The following is a 9,911-nucleotide window of genomic DNA, read 5'->3' as shown; positions in this document are numbered from 1 at the left end:
TTCCTTAAAAACTTTAAACACACCATCGTACAACTATGAATATAAAACACAACATGATAATCAACATAAAACACACTAATATTAGTCATTCGATAATTAAAGCCTTATCATCCAAAACACAACACAAAACCCACAAATATGGTGTTTTAGTAATCTCCACTATGTTATTTGTAGTTTTGAGTGTATTTTATGGTTGACATTATGGTGTTTTATGACTTTTTATACTTTGTAGGAAAAATGGACTTTGTAGCCAACTCCCACCCTTAGGTATATTGTAAGTCGGTGATCGGTGACATAAATAAATAAATATCGATCAGATAGGATAATGAACACCGTCGGAAGATAGAATAATGGGCATCTTTGCGACGTCGTTTTCTCCGCCGGTGGAAACCCTAGAATTTTGCAGCGGCAGTAGTAACAGGTGAATTTCGTCGTCCTTTTATATGTTATTCAATGTCATTTTGCATCTTTTCTCTCATAAATTGCTCGTATATCGAATCATTCTACACTTGTGCTTCATATTAAGTTATGCTCGGAGCTTAATTTTGGATAAAGTGGAAGTTTCTGGGGCAATAATATATTATTTTATGTATATTATGTTAACATACGTCATCAATTTCATCTATAGCTCCGTTACTGTGGCTGATACGCTAAACAATTGATTAATTAGGATCAAGGCTCCTTTATTCTGTGACTTGTCATAAAAGAGAAGCTTAAAATAGACGATAAAATGGTGAGATGAAGATCAAATTGTAGCCTCTTAAGTGTTCTGATGCACATGCAAATGGTGTTACAATAATCCCGTTTACCCAATATCCGTTGAGTCCAACTCCTTAATTGCACGGAACAATATGTAAGATGGCGTTCAGTTACACAAGGTGTGAAATCACTATCTATGCGTCATTTTTTTTGAAGAGGTGATACTTCTAATTAACAAGTCAAGAAAGGAAGAAAAAGAATTTAATTAATGTTATCATCACTATCTTCACGTACTAGTTACTACTGTATGTAAACTCCATCAAGTAACAGATAGTAGTTTTAGTATGACATCATTAGTTTATCCCCAGCATTCAGTTGCTTAGGAATGTTTGAAAATGTTGTACATATTCTAACCAATGGATATGACACTCTTGAAGATATTTGAATTCATGCACCACACATCTTACGCATATTGTTTCCAATCATTTAATCTTTTCTAACTATATATGTTTCAGTGTAGGGGGCATTCTTTCTTAATATTAGAAAGATGCCTAGAAGCAGGAGAGAGAACCATCATCGGAGCAGGCCAAGTAAGCAATAGTCCCATATAGAGCTATCTGGCCATTGTTGTGCTAACAACAATGCTGAATGTGTTGTGAGTTGATCATTAAATGAGCTAGTTAACTTTTCTTGCAGTGCAAAAGATTCCAAACGTATAAAGAGCTTCGACAGACAATGGACAGGTAATACAGTCTACGTGAGCTTGCACGCAAACATTTAGGTAGCGTTCGTTTCATGGAATGGAATGGAATGGAATGGAATTGGGAAGCTTTTCTTTGTAAAATTGATCTTGGTTTGGGGAGGGAGGAATTTGAAATCCAATGAATTTCTTTAATCAATGAAATTTGTGACTATTTCAACATTCCATTCCATTCCTTCATTAGAGTGAAGGATTTCTAAGGAATGTTGAAATAGTCACAAATTTCATTAGAGTGAAGGATTTCAAATTCCTCCCTCCCCCAACCAAGTTCAATTTTACAAAGAAAAACTTCCTAATTCCATTCCATTCCATTCCATGAAACGAACGCTACCTTAATATTAGGAACAAGGCCAATATATAATGGAAAGCAAGATCATTATGGTTGCATATGGAAATGGGCTCCTCAATAGGGATCAAGTGGAGATGAAAAACTCTGCACAGGCTTGCTGAGTGAGGAGGATAATGCTGAGAAGCTCTCTGTGAAAGACATGACACAGCTAGAACAAGAACTTGATGCTGCTCACATGCAAACACGATTAAGAAAGGTGATTATATTCGACTTTGTTTCTAGGATGTTTATTGTTATTGCTGCTAGTAGCAGAGCTTGTGCTATATATGTAGAGAATCGATTTAATGTTCTAAAGGTAGTGCGTTCTTTGAAAGATCTATTAGCCAAGTCTTTCTATGTATTACATTTTGATGGCCTGTGGTTGGTCTTCACTGAAGCAAAAAATGAAGTTCTTAAATTCTTTAGGATGGTAGGCATTAGATGCGTTACCCTCTCACTAGCTACGCCGAGCAATACAACAAAATTAGTTATACACGAAGCATTTTTTTTTTTTACAAACCCACCCTCTCACGAAATAAGCCTCTTGTTAAGGATCAATGCAAGGTGCAATATGTTAATGTTCTCAAAGGAGCACGAGGCGAGGCCTAGGCAACTCGGACACATGAAGAGGTTTAATAAAGCGTTGTTGAGGCGATCCAGGTGCAGGCAAGGCGAGCCCCTCACTCTGTTCGGACGCAAAAATTGTCTGAACAGACGAGACGCATCTGACCTGACAAAATGGGCTCTGAACCAGCCAAAACAAGCCTAAATCAGCTTGAAATGGGCCTGGGTTTTACAAAGCGCGCCTAGGCGCGAGGCGCAGGCTTCAGCAACTCATGTCACCTGAGGCGCGCCGTTTAGAAAAGCGCGAATTTTGGGTTTTCTTGGGGTCCGATGCGCGCGCCTCGTGTGCTTTGGGTGTTTTTATGCATCAAAGTTTGCACTATAGTTTTTTTGACTTGTACATGTAGGTAAAATCATATATAAACCTTAGTTATAGCCATGGTTGTAAAACAAGGTTTCCAAGGCCGAGTACTCTCCGAGTAGTCGCTACAAGGTAGGCTGCCGAGGCGACTTTCTTTGACTCCGCCTAATTACTCGGAATCGGTCAAACATGGTCAACCTTGGCCAAAATCGTATCTAGTAGGTCAACTCGGGCCTTGTTTGACTTAAAAAATAATAAAACATAATTTCTATGCCTATTATATTAAAAAATAAATATCATTTTCACGTATTTTGTTATAAATATTAGTAAATTTATGTTATTTGACATATCTTTAATTTCCAAAAAGCTTGTTTCTTTATAATTTAACATGTCCGAGTACTCCCCGAGTAATCTCCGTCTAGGCCGAGTACTCTCAACTCCCCGGTCGGCCGACTAAGGAGCGCCTAGCGACTTTTGCAACCATGGTTATAGCTATATTTTTTATAAGGGATGCTAAAAACTTATGGGATATATATAAAAATTCATATAATCTTCTTGCGCCTCGGGTACGAAAAGCCCACCGCCTTTTGTGCTTTGCACTTCATTTTTAGACCTCATTGCTTTTGTGCGTTTCTCACTTTTTAAAACCAAGATAATCTCCTTGCGCCTCGGGTATGAAAATCCCATCGCTTTTGCGCTTTGAATTTAGATCCCGTCACTTTTGTGCACATCTCGCTTTTTAAAACCAAGAAATGGGCTTTAGCCCACACAAAAAAAGGCATAAACCAACTTATGCTTTCTTGTTATGACTTAAGATTCCTTTCATAGCCATGTGGGACTAACACCACACTAAAAATGATACTTATTTTTTTTTTCAAGACAATCATCTTGGGTCTTTTGTTGTATTTGTAAAATGGTATTAATCATTCATGTTTATGACTCTTATATATACATATATATATATATATATATATATGTAGTTTTTTAATATATGATTATGCTTTTCTTCTCTCTTATCTAGCATGTTCTCTAAATGCTTGTTTTTTACTATCATGCATTTATGCAACATGTCTCCTTTGTTTTCAATGATTCACATTGGCGGATTAAGCTAAGTACCTTGTAAATCCAACATATGAGTGTTCATGGGAAGTTCCCAAGGAACCATCCATTCAACTATAGAAAACGATAACTCGCCAACCTTTTCAACTTGGCTTTCTAGTTTCTATCATGTAGTTGTTTGTTGGGAAATCCTTCATACACAATAACGTTTATGGGTATGTTTAGAAGCGCACAAGGCACACACAAGTCGAGGCGAGATCCTTGTGCCAGAGACGCATGCGCATGCCTTTGTTGGGGCGCAAGTGGAACTCACGAACCCATTACTTCGCTACGACCATGACACTCTTGCCCCTTTAATGAATCTTATTATTTTCATTGTTTCTCTTAGCCACGTGTCTGGGCTAGGCACTAGGCGAGCCCTTTGCACCTATTTTGACTACTATCATAATACTAACCCTTTGTTTTTATACATGGATCACTAGGCGAGCCCTTTGCACCTAACTATCATAATACCAACCCTTTGTTTTTATACATGGACTTGTATTGGATTTGAATTCAATTTAGAGTCGAAATTTAGCCCCATTTTGAAATTCAATTTGATTCGTATGCGTAACTCGAATTCAAATCAAATAAAATCAATTTGATTCAAATTTACCCAAAATGAACTATTTATTTTGAACATAAAAATAATAATCTACAAAATTCAGAAACTATCATTATGTCAAAAGAATATAATATAACTGTAACACCCAAATACAATTTTATAGTAGGTTTAGGTTAGAAACTTTAGATTCTAGAAAGAAGTAATATGGGACTAACGGCATTTGGGCTTAGTGATTTGATGGACTTATGCCTTATGGATGTAATTTATATTTTGGCTCAAAGTTAGAAGCTTTTTTTTTTCCAAGCGTGTGTTGTGTGTGTATATATATTTATGGATATACAAATGCAATATATATATCATGGTTTTAAAAAACGCTTGAGGCGTGCGCCTCAAGGCGCGCCTCGAGGCGAAACGGCCAAAAAACGAGTCTGAGGTGTGCCTCATGGGGTTTTTATTATATATGTGCCTCAGAGGGGCTGAGGCGAAGGATTTTGATAGTTGTTTTTGACTTTTTGTGTCAATTTCAAGCATTTTATGACTTTTTTATGTGTGTTTTTGATGATTTTGATGATGAAATTAGTTAGTATTATTATTTTTATAATATATACAATTTTTATATTTATTTATTAATACTGCTTCGGCCTTTCGCCTCGAGCCTCGTGCGGCGAAGGGAAAACGCCTCGAAACTCTTTTCCATTCTTTTAAACCTTGATGTGTGTGTGTGTGTGTGTGTGATATGAATCCGAATCGAAGTGAAAATCATAAATTCATATATGGTTTGAATCCTGAACTCAAATTCGAATTTTTGGAAACCAAATTCGAACCTTGATAATTGAATTTGGAAATTTTCAAATCCGATTCGAATATTTAACATCCCTACACCATTGCACAAAGTAGACTTGATTGGTCTATGGGTCTCTAAGCACTCTTATGTCTTTATCCTTTAGCACCACGAGACATCCTTAGTATTTAGTTTTGCATATCTTTCGCAACCGCATATCTAAATGGCTTGATAGGAAACTTAATTCGAGAAGTTTGTATCCTTAACATTCGGACAGTAGACATGCAATTCCAGTCCTGTGAAGTTTTGGAGAATTGTAGATCACCTGATGGGAACAGATGTGTGCTACAAGCCGGGTGTCAAGACTTCAAAAGTTAAAACGCTAGACCCAGAGTTATCAAAAGTGTGCGCTTTTGGCGCCTAGGCATAGTATGTATATGGCTGCAACTTTACCTTTGCTCCAAGGTTCGCCCCACCCAATTAGACATACTGGCATAGTATAAAAATAAAACATCATGAAATTATTTAAACATTGCAAGAGGAGTCTGGGACCAAACTCTAGTGTGATTGCATTCCGAGTTACGTTTTTCAATCAATAAGTGGTGCTTAAAAGCATTGACAATTTAGCACCTAATAGGATTTTTTATGGCCTCGGGTTTCATGTCCAGTGTTCTTTGTAAAAAAAAAAAAAAAGAAAAAAGAAAACATCCTAATTGGTGATGCAAAATAATCTGTGCAGTGTGTGTGTGATGGTATTTCGTAGTTACAACTAGTTTTCTACTTATATGGTACACACGGTTTGTCCTTGAAGGAGGAGATAAATTGGTGGTTTTAAGGGCTTATAAGTTGACTGTAATTTTGGCTTTTTTTGTGTGCAGACACAGCTATAATGATGGAGTACATATCAACCCTTGAAGAAAAGGTATGCTCTTCTGCACATACTCTTGAGGTCCATTACTTAATTTTTTAGACATGACTACATGAGTATGTTATTAGACCCTTCTGGACGTGGACAGTCCGAAAATAAATGTATCTGACAGCTATCCCTATTGGCTATTAGCCGCTGCCACCCCCAACTATCACTTGGACGCCCGTCACCCCCGACTTAACACTTAGTTTGTTCTCTCACCACGTCGTTAACGGATCACTAACTTTTGAGCTTGTTACTGTACTTTTCGGGGTGTCCAAAGATCCCTATGACACCCCCAAAAGTATAAAAACAGGATCAAAAGTTAGTGATCAGCTAACGACAAGTGTTAAGTTGGGGGTGACGGGCGTCAAAGTGATAGTTGAGGGTGGCAGCGGCCAATAGCCAATAGTTGGGGGTGATAAATCCAATAACCCTTTTTTTAAGGCTAAGGAATGTTTGGCAAAGTTAGCTCTCTTGGAGCTGTTGCTTTAGCTGCAGTTGTCATGATACTAAAGTGTTTCGAAAAAGTAGTTGTAGAGGTAGGTGTACAATATAAAATGACATAAAAGAACATGTTAGATAACTGTGGAAGGGTAGAGTAGTTTTGCTTTTGAAAATCCAACACTTACTTTTACCTCTAGTTTAAATAGTTTGTTTTGTAGGAAGAAATAGAAGCTAACGTTCTACACAAACAAAGCTTTGTTCTTATAGTAAGTGCTTCTTTTCAGAAACTGCTCTGTTCCAAACATACACACGCACAGTCAAACGGCATGTCAGTCATGCTAATCTGGGGAGACTTGGCCCCATTGCACCTTTGGTGCCACATTCCTGTTGCAGCTTGCTACATAGCCAGTTAGATAGAAACATATAAATCATGTAGACAGATTAAAGTTGTAGAAGTATTATGTAAAGCTGAGATAGTAAACGTGTTTGGGAGTGTGTTAGCTGCAGCAAAAGAAAACTAGGGTGCTGTTTACAACTTTTTTTTTGAAAGGTCGCGAATGTTGGGAGGTCTAGCATACGTTGTCTTAACCAGGTTCGCGCTAGAGAGCCCCCTCGCACAATAGATCCCCGATTTAAACCCCTCAATGAGAAACCCCCTATCACCCATACTCGAACTTGAGACCTGGAGGGGAAAACTCACCCGGGCCCACCGTCGGTGGAACTTAAGTACCCGTGGCCACCACTAGAGCACTAGTGATGGTTTGTTGTTAACAACTACATCATGGAAAACATCCTTACATCATAGTTATTAAAGGCGCGAAGCGCACTCTAGGCGCATAGGCTCCGATTAGGGCCTAGGCGATAGGCGCAAAAAAAGCGTGGGCCCGAGAAAAAAAAGCGCACTTAAATAAAAAAATTAAAAAGTTCATTAAGGGAATAAAGTACTCAAAACCAAAACAATAATGTTCATACTAGCACTTAAAGAGTCTCAGCACCAAAATGCGAACTGAATAATTTGATAATTCGAACTGAAAAATGTGATAATAAACTGATATCATATGTTTAAACTTAAAGCCCTATAAATACTGCGGAAAAAGTGGAAATTACCAATAAAAAAAAATAAAAAGCATAAATCATTAATTACGCATGGGAAGAATTAAGCTGCGCTATTATTACCTAGGAACTATAAGCGCAGTAAATGCGAATCGCCCAGAAAAAGCGCCTAGGTGCCAAAAGCGCTCGCTTTTGATAACTCTGCCTTACATTCATCATCATCATCATACTCGGTAAATCCCACCAATAGCAAAGCTAAGGTAGGGTCTGAGGGGTAAGATGTAGACAACCTTACCTCTGCCCCCGTAGGAATGGAGAGGCTGCTTCCAGTGAAACCCCCGGCTCTAGGAAAACGTCCTTATATTGTTTGCAGCATTTTCCTTTGAAAACAGGTTGTCTCTGAGAAAGCCCTGCCCTACATACTTTCACGATGCAGTTTTGTGATTTATTAGGCCGTCAACATTTGAAAAAATCACTTTAGTCCACTCACAGAAAATGAGTTTCATATATTTTGGAATAACAGATTGATATTGATGTCTTGATCGCTCACAAAGTTTCGGACAAATTAAAATAGAAAGGGTGACATCAATTATCAATGGAGTTAGTAACTCCAATGATATACCACGGTTTGGACATAACTTATAATCTTATATTATTGGAGCTATATCCAATCATGAGTATTATGTTCAATCCTTGCTCACCCAGGTATGTATTCAGTTATTACGTATCAAATCGTAATACTTACTAATTAAAAAATAGGTCATTTTTATCTTCTAAAAAAATTAAAAAAAAAAAAAAATTCATCATGTTTCGGGCCAAAAATGGAACCAAATACATTGTTGGGTGTCCTTAATGGGAAATGTTGAATACATGGGTGACCTCAGCATATGCTATCCTTTATTCATATATAAGCAACTTATATGAAGATTTGTTGACCAAAATTTGACCAACATTACCTGTGTTTAATGATAACTTAATTGCTTATGGACTCCAGCTAGTTGATTTATTGTGTATGCGGAGGTTAATTGATCCGGCTAGTTCCAAGGTCGTTAAAGACTTTCATTTTGGTACCATGAGACCATATCCCTCCATCCTGTTCAAAAGCATAATGATTAGAGCTTGGATAAATGCAAATAATACAACTCTAATCTACTTTTGTATATGTGAGAACAGGAAAGTAAGCTAAACAAATTTTTAGCCAGGTAAGACATCCATCAATGGTGGAGTTCTTATTAAATCTGTTTCAGTTCAATACTTATTTTACTCTTGAATGATTTGATATGCAGTTTGGATTAGCAATCTCAAAACTTGCTTATTGTTTCATCACAACACTATACGGCCGGAGGGTATGGAGGGCGCCACCTCACCTCCAATAGCCCCCCACCCACACCCTGCAACTTAAACCGGGGCGCCATGGGTTGTCCGCCACCATGGTAACGAGGAAGAAGCTGTGTTCAGGTGGGGCCCACATGCATTTCATCCAATAAAATCTTTTTGTTTTTATTTTGTTTAATAGGGGGCGTTATCCCACGCCTTGCAAGTTAAGAAAGGGCGTGATAAAGCCCCTGGCTGACGTGGCGCCTGATAAAGCCCACACCCCATAGCCTAAGAAGTGTTGATATGCTGTCTAAAACACCTCCCAAATTAGTTGTATATAGAAAAGTAAAATAAATTATTCACTCTTGCTTGGCTGTATACACAGATTGGATCTTGTAAATATAGATCTTGTTTCACTTTCAAGATATAAAGATGGCACAAAACTCATATCTTTGCTAATTTCTTGCTTTCTATAGATCTAAATATGGTTAAAATGAAAGCTGGAATAAATAAGAAAAAAGTATGTAGCAAAACTGAGTAGATCTTTGACTTACAGGTTGCATCAGCAGAGGAGAATGATGTTTATGATGGAGGTGGGGCTCTTAACAACCTTGCAACTAACCAGATCAATTCACCTCAACTTACAACACTCGCTCTTTATCTGTACTTGACAATTCAAAGTAGCCAATAATCTAGATAAAAACATTGGATTTTGTAATCTTAAAACAGATTCTTGTGTTTTATCAATTGGTGTTTGGAGAAAATTTGGCCCATTTTGAAGCTCTGATTTTTGTTTATTGTGGTTGTGTTTATGTAATCCTGTTGTGTATGTGTGGTTTTTAGGATGAATGGGTGTTTATCAAGATGAGGTGCGGAGGCACCACTATAATCAAGAGCTTCACCAACAGGAAACCTTTATTTTCAATTTTTAATTTTCAAGTTTTAACCAGTCAAAACGAACTACGCGGCTGTGATATTATATATTGATAAAGGTTTTGTATTCTTCATAGTTCACTGCTTTAATCTATGCT

The 9,911-nt window shown here is 37.5% G+C and overlaps 1 long non-coding RNA gene across 15 annotated transcripts; it reads left to right on the top strand.

Moving 5' to 3' along the window:
* Positions 1-297: 297 nt before the first annotated feature.
* Positions 298-9,665, top strand: LOC110865437. 15 transcript variants are annotated; one of them, XR_004859753.1, is made up of 8 exons: positions 300-421; positions 1,215-1,289; positions 1,396-1,442; positions 1,870-2,004; positions 6,035-6,078; positions 8,558-8,765; positions 8,850-9,021; positions 9,437-9,665. It is a non-coding gene; the product is annotated as an uncharacterized LOC110865437 (long non-coding RNA). The 15 variants fall into 15 exon arrangements; XR_004859756.1 differs by having other exon boundaries at positions 1,802-2,004; positions 8,737-8,765; XR_002550679.2 differs by having other exon boundaries at positions 1,802-2,004.
* Positions 9,666-9,911: the final 246 nt, after the last annotated feature.

Source organism: Helianthus annuus, chromosome 1 (assembly GCF_002127325.2).
Source record: "Helianthus annuus cultivar XRQ/B chromosome 1, HanXRQr2.0-SUNRISE, whole genome shotgun sequence".
Taxonomy (NCBI): Eukaryota; Viridiplantae; Streptophyta; class Magnoliopsida; order Asterales; family Asteraceae; genus Helianthus; species Helianthus annuus.
Note: the sequence above shows the minus strand (reverse complement) of the source record. Positions and strands in the feature narration are given on the sequence as shown.